A 17,325-nucleotide genomic window follows, 5' to 3' on the forward strand; every position below is an offset into this window, starting at 1 on the left:
CTTGGACACCCGAGGCCCAGATCTGTACGGTGTGCACGTCGGCAGAATGTCTGAGATTTCCCTCTGAAAACAGACTTGGGGTTACTTGTGTTTTAGGCTTTCCCCTTGGTGGCAAGGTAGGTGCACCCACACATGTGAGGTACCAATTTCATCGGGACACCTGTGGGAACACGTGACGGTAGGCCGCGTTGTTGAGGGCGTGTTTCGATGTGTGCGTCGAGCGAAATGTGCGGAAAAAGCATTTTTTTCCCCACATTTCGGACTTTGCAGGGCTGTCTGGGTAATAAATTCTGGGGCGATGTACGCAAATCATACCTCTGCAGATTCCCACGGGTGTCCTCTTTTCAGAAATGCATGGGGTTCCCTGTTTTCCTTGGTGGCTTGGACACCCGAGGCCCATATCTGTATGTTGTGCCGGTCGGCAGAATGTCTGAGATTCCCCTCTGCAAACAGACTGGGGGTTGCTTGCGTTTTCGGCTTGCCCCTTGCCAGCAGGTAGGTGCACCCACGCATGTGAGGAACCGTTTTCATCGGGACACCTGTGGTTAATGCGGGAAGGTAGGCCATCTGTTGTTGGGGGCGTGTTTCGATGGGTGCGTCGAGCGAAATGTGCGGAAAAAGCGTTTTTTTCCCGACTTTTTGGACTTTGCGGGGCTGTCTGGGTAAAAAATTCTGGGGCGATGTGCGCAAATCATACCTCTGCGGATTCCCACGGGTGTCCTCTTTTCAGAAATGCATGGGTTTTCCTCAGTGGCTTGGACACCCGAGGCCCATATCTGTACGTTGTGCCAGTCGGCAGAATGTCTGAGATTTCGCCATGAGAACAGACTTGGGGTTACTTGTGTTTTAGGCTTTCCCCTTGGCGGCCAGGTAGGTGCACCCACACATGTGAGGTACCGTTTTCATCGGGACACCTGTGGGAATGCTTGACGGTAGGCCATGTGTTGTTGGGGGCGTGTTTTGATGGGTGCGTCGAGCAAAATGTGCGGAAAAAGTGTTTTTTTCCTGACATTTTGGACTTTGCGGGGCTGTCTGGTTAAAAAATTCTGGGGCGATGTGCGCAAATCATACCTGTGCGGATTCCCACGGGTGTCCTCTTTTCGGAAATGCATGGGGTTCCCTGTTTTCCTCGGTGGCTTGGACACCCGAGGCCCAGATCTGTACGGTGTGCACGTCGGCAGAATGTCTGAGATTTCCCTCTGAAAACAGACTTGGGGTTACTTGTGTTTTAGGCTTTCCCCTTGGTGGCCAGGTAGGTGCACCCACACATGTGAGGTACCAATTTCATCGGGACACCTGTGGGAACGCGTGACGGTAGGCCGTGTTGTTGAGGGCGTGTTTCGATGTGTGCGTCGAGCGAAATGTGCGGAAAAAGCATTTTTTTCCCCACATTTCGGACTTTGCAGGGCTGTCTGGGTAATAAATTCTGGGGCGATGTACGCAAATCATACCTCTGCAGATTCCCACGGGTGTCCTCTTTTCGGAAATGCATGGGGTTTCCTGTTTTCCTTGGTGGCTTGGACACCCGAGGCCCATATCTGTATGTTGTGCCGGTCGGCAGAATGTCTGAGATTCCCCTCTGCAAACAGACTGGGGGTTACTTGTGTTTTAGGCTTTCCCCTTGGTGGCAGGTAGGTGCACCCACACATGTGAGGTACCATTTTCATCGGGACACCTGTGGGAATGCGTGACGGTAGGCCATGTGTTGTTGCGGGCGTGTTTCGATGGGTGCGTCGAGCGAAATGTGCGGAAAAAGCATTTTTTTCCCCACATTTCGGACTTTGCAGGGATGTCTGGGTAATAAATTCTGGGGCGATGTGCGCAAATCATACCTCTGTGGATTTCCACAGGTGTCCTCTTTTCAGAAATGCATGGGGTTCCCTGTTTTCCTCGGTGGCTTGGACACCCGAGGCCCATATCTGTACGTTGTGCCGGTCGGCAGAATGTCTGAGATTTCCCTCTGAAAACAGACTTGGGGTTACTTGCGTTTTAGGCTTTCCCCTTGGCAGCCAGGTAGGTGCACCCACACATGTGAGGTACCGTTTTCATTGGGACACCTATGGGAACGCATTACGGTAGGCCATGTGTTGTTGGGGGCCTGTTTCGATGGGTGCGTCGAGCGGAATGTGCGGAAAAAGCATTTTTTCCCCACATTTCGGACATTGCAGGGCTGTCTGGGTAATAAATTCTGGGGCGATGCGCGCAAATCATACCTCTGCGGATTCCCACGGGTGTCCTCTTTTCGGAAATGCATGGGGTTCCCTGTTTTCCTCGGTGGCTTGGACACCCGAGGCCCATATCTGTACGTTGTGCCGGTCGGCAGAATGTCTGAGATTTCCCTCTGAAAACAGACTTGGGGTTACTTGTGTTTTAGGCTTTCCCCTTGGCGGCCAGGTAGGTGCACCCACACCTGTGAGGTAATGTTTTCATCGGGACACCTGTCGGAACGCGTGACGGTAGGCCATGTGTTGTTGGGGGCGTGTTTCGATGGGTGCGTCGAGCGAAATGTGTGGAAAAGGCGTTGTTTTCCCGACATTTTGGACTTTACGGGGCTGTCTGGGTAATAAAATCTGGGGCGATGTGTGCAAATCATACCTCTGTGTATTCCCACGGGTGTCCCCTTTTCAGAAATGCATGGGGTTCCCTGTTTTCCTCGGTGGCTTGGACACCCGAGGGCCATATCTGTACGTTGTGCCGGTCGGCAGAATGTCTGAGATTTCGCTCTGAAAACAGACTTGGGGTTACTTGTGTTTTAGGCTTTCCCCTTGGCGGCCAGGTAGGTGCACCCACACATGTGACGTACCGTTTTCATCTGGACACCTGTGGGAACGCGTGACGGTAGGCCATGTATTGTTGGGGGCTTGTTTCGATGGGTGCATCGAGCGAAATGTGCGGAAAAAGCATTTTTTTTCCCATATTTCGGAATTTGCAGGGCTGTCTGGGTAATAATTCTGGGGCGATGTGCGCAAATCATACCTCTGCGGATTCCCACGGGTGTCCTCTTTTCGGAAATGCATGGGGTTCCCTGTTTTCCTCGGTGGCATGGACACCCGAGGCCCATATCTGTACGTTGTGCCGTCGGCAGAATGTCTGAGATTTCGCTCTGAAAACAGACTTGGGGTTACTTGTGTTTTAGGCTTTCCCCTTGGCGGCCAGGTAGATGCACCCACACATGTGAGGTACTGTTTTCATCAGAACACCTGTGGGAACGCGTGACGGTAGGCCATGTGTTGTTGGGGCGTGTTTCGATGGGTGCGTCGAGCGAAATCTGCGGAAAAAGTGGTTTTTTTCCCCACATTTTGGACTTTGCGGGGCTGTCTTGGTAAAAATTCTGGGGCAATGTGCGCAAATCATACCTCTGCGGATTCCCACTGGTGTCCTCTTTTCAGAAATGCATGGGGTTCCCTGTTTTCCTCGGTGGCTTGGACACCCGAGGCCCATATCTGTACGTTGTGCCGGTCGGCAGAATGTCTGAGATTTCGCCATGAAAACAGACTTGGGGTTACTTGTGTTTTAGGCTTTCCCCTTGGCGGCCAGGTAGGTGCACCCACACATGTGAGGTACCGTTTTCATTGGGACACCTGTGGGAACGCGTGACGGTAGGCCATGTGTTGTTGGGGGCGTGTTTTGTTGGGTGCGTTGAGTGAAATGTGCGGAAAAAGTGTTTTTTTTCCGACATTTCAGACTTTGCGGGGCTGTCTGGGTAAAAAATTTTGGAGCGATGTGCGCAAATCATACCTCTGCGGATTCCCACGGGTGTCCTCTTTTTTTTGGAAATGCATGGGATTCCCTGTTTTCCTCGGTGGCTTGGACACCCGAGGCCCATATCTGTACGTTGTGCCGGTCGGCAGAATGTCTGAGATTTCGCTCTGAAAACAGACTTGGGGTTACTTGTGTTTTAGGCTTTCCCCTTGGCGGCCAGGTAGGTGCACCCACACATGTGAGGTACCGTTTTCATCGGGACACCTGTGGGAATGCGTGACGGTAGGCCATGTGTTGTTGGGGGCATGTTTCGATGGGTGCGTCGAGCGAAATGTGCGGAAAAAGTGTTTTTTTCCCGACATTTCGGACTTTGCGGGCTGTCTGGGTAAAAAATTCTGGGGCGATGTGCACAAATCATACCTCTGTGGATTCCCAACGGTGTCCTCTTTTCGGAAATGCATGGGTTTCCCTGTTTTCCTTGGTGGCTTGGACGCCCGAGGCCCATATCTGTACGTTGTGCCGGTCGGCAGAATGTCTGAGATTTCCCTCTGAAAACAGACTTGGGGTTACTTGTGTTTTAGGCTTTCCCCTTGGCGGCCAGGTAGGTGCACCCACACATGTGAGGTACCGTTTTCATCGGGACACCTGTGGGAACACGGGACGGTAGGCCATGGTTGTGTTTGTGTGGTTTTCTTAACGTTTTGACCCATTTGCTGGTGCCCTTTGTCTCACAACCCTTTCTTTTCCCAAATGTGACCTACATTTAGTCGCTGCTTTAGCCACCATACACTTTTGTAACCTGCACAAGTCACCTACCCTTGAAAAGGTCTGCCTGTGCTCTTTCAAAAAATGTATGGCTGCCGTTCCTCACCACATTGGTTATCCCAATTTACACATGCTAAGTGCGTCTGGTCAGGCCGTGAGCGTAAAACTCCTGTGTACCATGGCTCAGTGTTTGGCTTGTGGTATTGCTTGTTTTGTATAAACACTACAAAAATTGTATGCTCTCCTAACTGCAAGAGTCAGGGGAATGTAGCGGAGCATTGCTTTTCTCAAAATTCATAGAAGCCGTTGCCGTACCAAGCCAACCATGTCCAACACATACCTTTGTTTTCAGTCATTTTCCCGCTTTTCCCCCTTTCTATGGCAGTTTCCCCTACCTAGTTGTTGCCTGACCTATGCAAATCACCCCTTCCTAAACTTGGAATTTTGTCTACTTTTCAGAAATATATGCCTTTCTGTCCTCCAATTTGGCTTTCCTGCCCTTTTCTTCCATTCCGTCCATGCATGTCCAATTGGCAAAAATGGCAAAAATCGCCTACCTCTCACAAAACGGTTGATAACCACATCAAAATAATTTTTTTCCATTTCCACTCAACCTGTTCCTGAAAGCCACGTAATCGGGGAACTCAACAGAAAAAACCATTTGTTACTAGCTCTTACAAGGAAAAAAACACAGGCTTCTTTGTATATCATTGTATTGGCATTTTTTGAAAAAACCCAACATTTTCGCACTTTTTCCTTATTTTCTCTCACCCCCCTACAGCAACCTGGGATTCCTGGGTGACGTTACGACCGCCTACATGTGGGAAAAAAAGGAGCCAAATTTGGCCAAGATATCTCATGTAACAAAAAAGTTACAAGCCATTGAATGGCCACATACCAAAATCACCAAAAAAGGCCTTGGCACTGGGGAGAAATACCCATGGCACTTAAAGGGTTAAAGTTTAATCAGGCAGGCTCCTGACAGCAGTCATCTCTGCAGTCTTCTGCTACACAGAGATTTTTGACATCCACAGACAGGCCACTTTTGCTGTGGAAATCCCTTTATGCTTTCAGCTTTTCATGACCTTGCAAGTTCACAATGATTTCTTAGACTAAATGAATTGTAGTACCCAGCCAGAATGTCGGATCATTAAGAGTGTTTTGTACCAGCATTCTGCAGTTTCAGCAACAAAGACAAAGGGATTTAAAGCAAGATTTTGGGGTTTCATTAGCAAAACGCTGCCTTTTCCTTCTGTACTCCATGTTCACTTGTTATGGAGCCCAGTGACATATTTCAAAAGTGAGATCTCTGTTCCACCACTGACAACATGTGTAGCAGATTGTGCAACCGTCTTTTTGTGCTTTGCAAAGTGCGATTTTCATGGGTTTTTGGTGCGCACAAGAGTTTTCCGGCCATTTTGCTTTTTCTGGTACCATCGTAACACAGTGCTGCAGCATAGCAGAGCAGAAGTGGGTTAAAACATCCCACAGTAGGGCCAGTTTAGTGGATAGGTTTGATCCAAGGACTATTTTTATTTTTTGGCTATTGATGAGTACCTTAGTTTACTTTGTTTAGGCAGGGAACTCCGTTTTAGTAGTATGGTCAGTGAGGCATTTTATTTTAACATAACGAAAACTATGGGCCTCATTACACGGAAGGCGGTAATGGTTAACGGCCACCGTTAATGGTAACGGTGACCGTTAACCATTACCGCCTTACTACGAGGTCCCTTAGCGGGTTGGTGCTTTAACGCCTGCTTTTTGCAGGCGTTAAAAACCAACCCGCTAAGGGACCTCGGAGCTAATTACGGCACCGCAAAATTGCGGTGCCGTAATTAGCGCCTTCCCCATTCCCATAGAGCCCTATGGGGCAGAAATGGGAATGGGGAAGGGCAATGGCGGAAGGGGGATTTACCGCCCCACCAACCTTGGAATGGGGCGGTAAATCCCCTTTCCGCCAAGGCGGTGCCGGTATTTTACCGGCATGAGCCATGGCGCTAATAGCGCCATGGCTCACCGCCTACCCTGTAATGAGGCCCTATGTCCAAAATATATCCTCTGGTCTAAGTCCTTCTTCTGGCTTGCCACGAGTGCCAGTGAAAATGGTGTGCACCTGCCAGATAAGTAGTCTTATAAGAAAAGAAATTAGATAATGATAGATGCCTGTGTTGTGTAAATGGTGGAAACATGGCCCCATCGGAGGGTTTCCTATTGTTGACAAAATCAGATAAAGTGCAGCAGCATTTCTACAGAAGCATAGTCATGCAGGTATTTGCATTCTGTTTGTTCTATGACTCGCAAACTTCTGCTATTTCAGCAAAGGGCAATGTTTATTCAAATAAGGAAGTACCTAGCCAATGTCGATCCAAATACAGAACCAGTATTTCTCAATGTTGCCCGCAGAAGTAAAGGGGAGCTATTTAATGTGTGTCCTTCTTTTTTGGGAGAATATATTTGAGACCAGTTCCTATAGTTCTTATTGCAAATGTGTGATGACCTGAAGATAGATTGTGGATCAGTAATGGAAGACACAATTTGGCCACTTCACATTTATTAAAAAAGTGAATTTTTATTTCGAGGCCACCTCACTGTCCATTGTCTCTCGGATCGGTGCTTGTGTGTTCGGAGTGCATATCACCACATTTTCACACACATGATTAGATGGCTAATTTTGTTTTCCTCCATAAGATGAGGTAGCCATACTTTTTTGCGAATTGCACATTCATGTGCGAATGGGTGAATCTCACAAAAACATAGATTTTTCTAATGAGGTAAACATGTTGATGCCCACATTACAACTATGGGCATCAGAATGGTTACCTGATCTATTGGTTTGATATATTTGTATCAAAGTTAAACTCTGGAGCTAACCATCTATGATGAGGAAGCAGAAGAGATCAGCATCCACGTATGCCATCTCTGATGGCTGAGATATGTAGAGTACAAGAAGGAATGTTTACTATGGTGACTCTCAGGTAGCCACATGTGTTCATCCATTGCCTTTTATTCTGATGTATCTTCATGAGCCTAATGGCACTGCTGACCATTATTTACATTGCTTATAAAAACAATCATGACTATTTCTACTTATTCACTGCTTACAAAGAACATTTTAAAATATAAGAAGTCTGATCCTCATTCTGTGTTTGGTGGTATTACTCGGTCTAACTCATCCAAATGGAATTTAAATTAGCAGCAATATTACCTGTGGAATATCTGGTGGGGGCGTGGCTAGCGAGCCATGTAGGAGGACGTGGGTTCACTGGAGCTCCTGGAGATCCGCACATCATCCGACGTAAAACCACGAGAAAATGAGCATGAAGCCGCTTGCCACTGAAGGACCGTGCATGTAAAGGTTTGGAGAGCAGGATGCATCATTGATGTCGGAGGATAATAGTAGCGGACACGGATAAATTCAAAAGACCTAGCTGGGAATGGAATGCTGGGGCAAAGGTAAATGGCGGATGCCCGAGAACAAAGGGAGGAATGACTGCCTCGAGAGGATTGTGTCCCCAGCAGAAACAGACTGCAATGATCTATGGCGGAGGTGCCCTTTGACCGAACTGTGCTAATTAGGGCGCGAGGCACGGCCCAAATGTGTGGCAGAGCATAGCTGAGGCCGGACATTTATTGCGGGAGATGGACGTTCCGCTGACCATCGAAATGGTCGCCTGCCTGCTGTAAGGCGTACGTGGCCACAGAGCCCCTGTGAAGGGCTTTTGCAGACACTGTGGAGGCTCTGCTGGAGCCGGGCCTCACTGGAGCTTCATTGTTGCATCCACACGATGGACGCAGCATAGGACTGGGCTCGCGATGCCCGGGACACGGCTGCCGAACAAAGGCAGTGATACATTTTGGATACATTAGTATCCAGATACTCCTAGTATAAACAGAGCAGTCACTCAGTGTGAAACCCAGAGACTGGCAGAGGGAACCCTGGATTAGGCAGTGGGGAAGAAGAGCATGATTGCAAACGGAAGTAAGGCAATCTGCAGCAGGCTGGGCAGGGTGAGCATAGTATAACCTGTGATCTGTTGTGCGGTGTGTGCCTCAGAGGAGCTGTGCTGTGTTGGGGTTTCAATCAGGAGAGGCCCCAGCAACTGTGGGCAGCACACCCACGCAACATGAAAGGAAGAAGCGTGGTGACTCTGCAAGCACAAATAATTTGGGTGCAGCGCCTTGGAAGAAACACTGCTGCAGCCCACTAATACACTTCTCCTCATAAGCATATATGAGACCGGAGACCTGGGGCAAACTCAAGCTGCAGCAGCAATTGAAGGCACTGATTGAGAACCCTTTACCAATAAAACTGCACCATTGTGCAGGCTGTAAGAAGTTCAGATGCCAAAGGATAGGAAAGGACTTCCGGCTCTTGCTAAGCCATAGGCCTCGGCGGCTCTTCTGCCACGCTATCCCTGGGGACGCAATCTACATTGAAAACATGGGAGGACAAAACCCACCCGAAGTCAAAGCTCAGCGCACTCCAGCCCTCGCGGGGCACCCCAAGATAACAGCACGGGCCTGGAGTGACCCACTGCCGATACAGCGGAACAGAGGATTAGGATTGCCACACCAAGAACAAGTAGCCTCGGCACCTGAGCCAGATCACAAGATGACGGGGAGAGTGGTTAAGGCCAGAAGCAAACAACCTATGATGGATGCATTTGCTAAAACACAGCAGTCTCCAGCAGCGTCGAGACACACTGGCGCAAATGCACCCACGGAAAGTCCCCTAGGGATTGACAATCACCAGATACTAACCGACATAAAGGAGCTAAGAGACTCATGGGGAATAGCAATGGCGGACCTGTGGACCTCCTTGGAAGCTAAAATTGCCGCTGTGGGGATAGAAGTCAATCTGTTGCGACAGGATGTCACGGCGATGGCAGACAGAACAAGTAACTTGGAAAGTACGGTCAAGACCAACACGACCACCAGCACTGATAATGCAGAGGAGGTCCATATACTAAAGCAGCAAGTGGTCAACCTGGAGAACCGTGCGGAGGAGGCCGAAGGGAGAGTGAGACGGAACACCATTCGTGTGATTGGCTTGCCGGAGGGTGAGAAGGGCCAGGACACTACGGATTATGTGGAGAACATGATCCTGCAGGAAATAGGGGTAGATAAACTCTCTCAAGGATTCACAGTGGAGCGCGCGCACAGAGCCCTCATGAGGAAGCCCCGGCTCGGAGCCCCTCCTCGTGCAATAATTGCCAAGATACTGAACTATAAGGACCGCAAAAAGATTCTGGAGTACTTTAGAAAAGGAGGAACGATCGAGAGAGCTTCAACTAACATCACAGCATATCCTGATTATACCATGCAGGTCCAACGGCAAAGGTATAGCTACGTGGCGGTGAAGAGGAGACTGCGCATGGCCGGCATCAAGTATATGCTTCTGTACCCTGCAAGGCAGAAAGTGCTGCATAAAAGCAAAATGTTCTTCTTTGACACTCCGGAGGATGCTTCTACATGGTTAGACCTACAGGGCTGCCCGGAACAAGAAGCAGAACGTGTCCATGAGGAGCAAGATAAGTAACTGAGATGCTGTATATATACTGGTGTATCACACTGGAGGGTATCCCGGTAGAGACTGGATGGGTCATGACAGACGTGTAGGGATGGGTGGAGTCAAAGCCAAGTTATGATATCCTTGCCTCAGCTGATATGTAACAGACTGGAATATAGAACAATATATGAGTAATTTGATGGTAGCATGTGGTTGAATTTAAGCAAATAGGAGCGGCAGAACACAGACTCCTTACCCCTCAAGTAATAATAGAAGTTGTGGGATAGCCATTAGGGCGACCTCACCCTGCTGGGCTTCGAGTACAGGCTATTGCCAGAAAGAGCTAGATGCGGGGGTGCCTGAGATCCAGGGATGGAGCTGGGCAACAGTTGGGGGGGGGAAAGTTGGGGAAGGGAAGGGAGGTGGGAGTGGATGGGGAAGGGGTAGTGGTGTTTGGGTTAGCTGGGCAACAGTTGGGGAGGGTATGGTTGGGGAAGCGAGGCGGGGGGGGAATCGGAAGTTCGGGGTGTTTTTGGTTATGTGGAGTTCAAAAAGGGAAACAATACTATACAGATTGGATTGGAATTCAGAGTCAGACTGCACCTGTGGGAGAAGGAATGGAATTTGCACAGGCCATGGGTGATCTTAAAATAGTTACATGGAACGTACGGGGGCTCAACAGGTATTTAAAGCGGAACAAGGTTATGTTGTACCTGCGCAGGCAAAAAATAGATACTGCATTGCTGCAGGAAACCCACCTTACATGGGAGAGAATGGACAAGATTGCTGGGAATTGGAAGGGAGTGCTGGTGGGCTCAGCGTACTCTGCTTATGCGAGGGGAGTGCTTATTTGGGTGGAGCCACACGTCCCTTTTCAGCGATTGCAAGTGACAGCCGAGACAGACGGGAGAATGGTTATACTGAGGCGACTGGTGGAGAATAGGGCGATAAGCATAGTCAACACGTACGCCCCAAACCAGAACACAGCGGCGTATATTAGAACATTGTGTACTAATCTGAGCACATGTGTAGGAAGCGCAGTGATCTGGGGAGGGGACTTCAACTGTGTACTGAGCCCGAGGGTAGACAGATCAGATGGGAAGATGGATAGACCGGCCCCTGCAGCCAAAGCGTTACAGTCATTGCTGAGCGATTTTGGTCTGGAGGATGCGTGGAGAGTAAGACATCCCCAGGAAAGGCAGTACTCACATTATTCTGCCCCACAGCAATTATCCACAAGGCTGGATTATGTCTTCACATCACCTGAAATAGCAGCGGAGATTACACGAATAGAGTATAAAGCCAGGGTCCTTTCGGACCACTCGCCCTTGATTCTCGAATGGCAATACCGCCCCCCGAGAGCGAGAATCCCGACATGGCGTCTACGAGCGGAAGCGTTGAGAGACCCTTTTTTAGGGAGGATTTAAGGGAGGAGATTGTAAATTATTTTGAAATAAACACTGGGAGTGTGGACTCGGCGGGAATACTATGGGAGGCCTTTAAAGTTGTGATGCGGGGGTAGCTATAGCTAAATCTAAGGGGCTACAGGGCAGGATTTTGGCTGAACTACAGAAGGCGGAGGAGGAACTTGAAGAGGCTTTAAGGGGTGGAGAAGATGCAGCAGAGAATCTTGAAGTGACACTCTCGCTACAGCAAAAATGTTCAGAATATTGGGATAGATTGTGCAACCTTAATTATAAAAAAGACGTAGAGAGACAGCATGCGGGAGGTGATAAACCGCTGAGACTTTTGGCGTGGTTATATAAAAGGGAGACCCCCAGAGTTACAATCAGGACTATAGAGAGAGAAGACGGTAGCATTGAAGACACCCAGGAAGGAGTTAACCAGGCGTTTGTGGATTATTATAAGGTATTACATGGGGACGATGGGGGGAGTAGCCGTGCTGTGATGGGAGAAATGCTGGTGGATATAGGGTTGCCCAAGATAAGCTAGGAAGAGAGGAGAGGTGGTGAGGCAATTGCCTACCAGTAAAACCCCGGGTCAGATGGACTCCCAAGTGAGTTTTACAAGGCATACATGGAAGAGGTCCTCCCCCAACTGTTGAAGATGTTAAACGAAGCGTTTGAGATGGGAAGCTTACCAGAGTCGCTAAGAGAGGCTATCATAATACCGCTCCCCAAACCTAATAAACCTGGGCACAGCTGCGGCTCGTATAGACCCTTATCGATGCTGAATCAAGACAGCAAGTTATTGACCGCTGTCTTAGCAAATAGACTGAAGAAGGTTATTGGTAAATTAATACACCCGGATTAAACGGGCTATGTCCCAAATAGGAATATTACCAATAGCCATAGGAGACTCCAAAGAATTATTGACTGTGGCAGCGGGACAGATGACGAAATGGCAATTGTGTCTTTGGACGCAAATAAGGCCTTTGATTCAGTTAAATGGCCATGGCTGCTTGCGGCCCTGGAGTGCTACGGACTGGGGCCTGGATATGTAAGGTGGGCGAAAATATTATATAGCGAACCACTGGCTAGAGTGAAGACAGGATCTGTGATATTGGGAAGGTGGAAGCTCAGCAGGGGTACCAGACAAGGATGTCTGTGGTCTCCAATGCTCTACAAACTGGCCTTGGAACCCCTGGCAATATACCTGAGGCAACAATATGACACTATAGGTATTGAGGTGAAAGGGGAGCGGCACCTGATTTCCCTATATTCAGATGACATGCTACTGTACCTGCGATTCCCAGAAGAAAATGTCCAGTATATTCTAGAAGTGATGGAGAGATACGCTGTGTTGTCTGGAATAGCAGTGAACCCCCAGAAGTCCAGCATGTTCCCATTAGGGGGGTACATGGGGATTCCATCAAAACGATTACCTGTATTGCAAATACCATGGGCGGTTAGCACATTTCGCTATTTGGGGATAAATATATACCACACCGAGGAGCATAAGTGCAACACAGAAGTAGCCATTAAAAACATTGAGAAGTGCATGTAATTTTGGGCAAAACTACCCTTGGCAATGATGGGGCGGGGAGCAATGCTAAAGATGGTGGTCCTGCCAAGGCTCCTACACTATTTTGGGAACATACCGTTCCTGATTCCCAGGAAGTTCTTCACCAAACTGAATAGCATGTGCAGGGACTTCTTGTGGCATGGCACGCAAAACCGAGTGGCGTTATGGAAGCTACAGAACTTCCATGACAAAGGAGGGATAAAACTGCCCAACTATGAGGTGTATTAAGTGGCAAGCCAGCTACAGTATGTCGCCAAATGGCTCTCTGACGAGGAGACCTCGGAACTTAGGCTGTTTGGGCGTGATTGTGCACCATTTTATTTGTAAGAGATGATGTCAATACCCAGGGCGGAAATGATGGGGCGCCCTAAAATGATGTTACTGGGGTGGAAGATGTGGCGCAGGGCATGCCAGATGATGGAGAACCCGATCCCATGCTCTCTGCAGATACCATTGGTTTCATTAACGGGTACAGATGTGCAGCTACGTAGGATACTTAGGAACCACTGGGAACTGGTTGGGGTGGCAACAATGGATGACATTTGGCGGGAGGGCTCTAGCATTACTTTTGAGGGGCTGCAAGAAGAAGCTGGGTTGCACGAGGGCCAGTACATTACATATCATAGAATGATACAGAGAATTAAGAGAACATGGCCTGAAACCGTGCTGGAAGAGGAAGCAGACAACACCATAGATATGATATACGACATTGCTGAGGGCCACAAGATCTCTAGCTTATATGAAATGCTGATGTTTCAAGTGGGAAAGGAGATCACGCAGTTGAGACTAGATGGGAAACGGAGGTAGGAGCCCCGATGGAGGATGGGATGTGGGAACGGGTGCAGGGATATCATAAGAAGGAGTCTAGAAATGTGAGACTGAAACAGATTCAACTGTACATAACGCATAGGGCATATATTACGCCCTTGAGGATATCGAGGTTTGCAAATGCGGGACGGCAAGCATGTCCCAAATGTGATGAGGAGAATGCGGGCATGGTGCACATGTTCTGGTCATGCCCGGTCATAGAACGCTTTTGGAAGGGAGTGAAAGGGAGACTGGAAAAAAAGGGGGTCAAGATTGTAGTGGATACAGTGTGGGCCTGTCTGCTGGGGGGTTCCCAAGTACACAGAAGCACAAGCATGTACATAAATTGAGGGACCTGGCTTATGTGCTGTCTAAAAGAAGAATTGCCATGGGATGGAAGACGTGCCACATGCCAAATGTGGAGGTGTGGGGGAGAGACTTGCAAATATGGGCGGAAGCGGAAACCATGGTATGGCAAGATGCAAGTAGAATGGGAGGAGAGGAAGAGACTGAGTCCCTGATGGCCTGGAAATTATTGATAGCTGAGCTGTTTGGGTCAATAGATGACCCGGCAGGACTTGTAGAATAGGAGACCGTATCAAAGTTTGCAGAAACAGAATGTTTAAAGTAATAGACCCGTATAGGGGGGTGGGATGAGGGAAGCAGTGACTAGAAGTTAAGAAGCATACTGAAACTGTGGAAATATGTACTGCTTGTTTGATGTTTATTGTTTGGTTGTGGTTATAAATCAATCATTTTATTTTTTTATTTTTATTTTTTTAAACTGGAATTTCTCGCTTATTATGAGCTATGGCTAGTCACCAGATGCAATCCAAGTGGAAGTAATTTGTCCTTTCATTTGGATGTCATAGCTCGATGCAAATGCTGGAGGTATTACCTCATAACAGTTTGCAGTTCATAATCAAGAGGATTGGAAACAAGAGGTCATTCCAATTCCACCATATTTTTTGTTTCTTCCAAATTGGGACCTCTGACTGCTAACTATTGATATACGTTTCCCATACAAGCACGCTAAAGGCGGGATACACACATTTCCCTAAATATCATCTCCCAAAAATATAGAAAGTCATTGGGCCTCATTACGAGTCCGGCGGTAACCTGCCGGTTTTTCCGGCTCGGTTACTGCCGGACTCGTATTACCATTCAGCCTCCGTGATTCCCAGAATTACCGGGGCATTACAACCCCGGTGACCCGGGAATTCCAGAGGCGAATTTGGTAAATCCTCACTCCCATTGAGTACAATAGCACTCAAAGGGAATGGGGACCATGGAAACACCGGCACTCTCGTGATGGTGCCGGTGTTTCCACGTCCGCCTGCAGGCGGGCAGTGTTAAACCCGCCAGGTCAGACCTGGCGGGAATGACACCTCCGCCTGCAGGACGCGAGATCACCTGGTATGGAAACAACGGTGGTGGTGGGTTTACCACCACCGTTATTTCCATACAGGGTGACTCGTAATGAGGCCCATTGAGTTCTGTCTTGGTGGTATTCACAATTGTGAGAGACTGCTGCATGGGCAAACATCTTTTCCCACAGTGTCAGCAGCCGAAATAGCAGCACAAAGGGCGTGTCTGGGTGTGTTCCCAATACAGTGATAAGCTCATCCATGATTGCCAGACTGAGAATTTCAGGCGCACTATGGTACTGTAGTGTTCTACAATTGCATAGGCTGCGTGTAGTAGAACTGCAACTAGACCATTTTGAGTCACTGTATTCCTGTTGTGCTGGAAGAAGAAATGGGGGGAAGCACAGTATGAGATCTTCTATTTGAGCCTGCTTACATAGTTAGTCCACAACACTCAATCCACAGGAGCGACTGGGACAGTGTACATCTAACTGTTAAGTAAACATTTGACACTTGCATGGAGGGCCGGGCTGAACACTGCTCACACTGATGTCCGGGTGCTCGTACTTCAAACATGGTTCCTTTCTGAAAATCAGATTCTGTATGTGCCCTGCTAGTTCCAGGATGCGATGAGAAATCTACTATTCACCTGAGGCTGCCTGTAGCTTTGGTCAATCAGGCCAATAGTAAATACAGCAAAACATACTGCGCAACATGTGTTTCTATCTGAAAATTGTGGATTTAATTTCACTATTAGGATTTTTTAATTAACATTCTTGAAGTATGGATGCTAATAATCACCATTTCAGACTGCTGCATCAATTCAGAATGTATCGGGAACTGTACACAAAATGTCCTGGCTGCAAGCTTAGAATTCTAATCATAAGATTAACCATCCATTGTGAGGTACACCTACACAGACGCGCCAGAAAATCCACACTATATTGAGGTTAATTGTGTATAATTTACAGCATGCCTTCACGGTGTGCATTAGTAGAGGATTAAGTCACTTCTGAACTGCTTCAATTAATCATCAGAATATTTACAAGAAATACCACATGCCTCACCAAAGACTCTTTCAGAAGGATACTTAGCATAATAATAATATGTTCGTGGTGTGGTTTCTTTGAGTGGAAGTAGATCCCAATCGCTGCTCCCCACGGATGTGCATGACTAGCTTGCAAATGCATGATGCATGTAATACTACTGGGAGATATATTTAGATGTATCCACTGTTACCAGCATGCTAGCTAGAAATCAATCACTGCATTAATTGTATTAAAGTCATTTGCAATGGATTCAAGTGTGCCTGACTGAAGTAGTAGAACGTCGAGAAGATTAGTAATAGCAAAAGTATATCACAGTGAACAAACCCGGGGTTTCAGCCACACCATGCAATACGCAAACATAGCATTGAGCTCTAAAGCAGTGTGTGTAGTGTGTCATTTGTTGACGATATAAACCATGTTTGCAGAAGCCAGGGCAGGGAGTAATGAAAGGTGACTTAAACCACATCTGTGTGGGTGGTGGGTTCGATCGTAGTCACAGCTCGCATTCCGTCTGTGGTGTTAATTGGAATGCAAATGATTTATGTCCGCAATATCTGTTGATATTGTGAGGATCGGCAGACTTCCAGTACCTGGAGTCGCATTGCTATTATTCTTTTCTATCACATGTTTAGCTGAATTCTGATTTTCTGTACAATTTCCGTCTACATTTTTCTTCCTGCTTCCATTTCAGCTGTCATCGTCATCATCGAAATATGTTTTTGGTCAAGATGTATAGTGTGTCTTATTGGAGCTGATGCGATGCATACATATTTCTTTTCACTTGATAGATGTGGCATGTGCTTCGGACATGTTGCGATTGTGCATGCTAATGTTATCCCACATTCACGAATGGTGCGTCTCTAATGAGAAAGCCCAACTTACTAGTTCATCATGTGCGTATGAATGAGTACATTACACACACAGAAACACAGAAATACCGAACTATTATTTGTCAGATTTGGGCTCCATCCAGGAAGTAACATCTCGTTATCCTAAACTCACCTCTTCAACTATCGTTGAACTGTGTGGCCGAACTGATGCAGTTGCTGTGAAAAAGTACATCCGTTTCTGTCAAACGGGAAGCATGTGTGTCAGCAGTGACATCATAACGGAAGTAATTATTGCCAGGAGAGGTTAAACA

The 17,325-nt window shown here is 47.8% G+C and overlaps 1 protein-coding gene across 3 annotated transcripts in view; it reads left to right on the forward strand.

The window, feature by feature from the left end:
• Positions 1 to 17,325, forward strand: part of LRP1B (LDL receptor related protein 1B) — a 4,835,697-nt gene that overhangs the window by 679,600 nt on the left and 4,138,772 nt on the right. The window lies entirely within an intron of this gene.

Source organism: Ambystoma mexicanum, chromosome 9 (assembly GCF_040938575.1).
Source record: "Ambystoma mexicanum isolate Mex_15411 chromosome 9, UKY_AmexF1_1, whole genome shotgun sequence".
NCBI lineage: Eukaryota > Metazoa > Chordata > Amphibia > Caudata > Ambystomatidae > Ambystoma > Ambystoma mexicanum.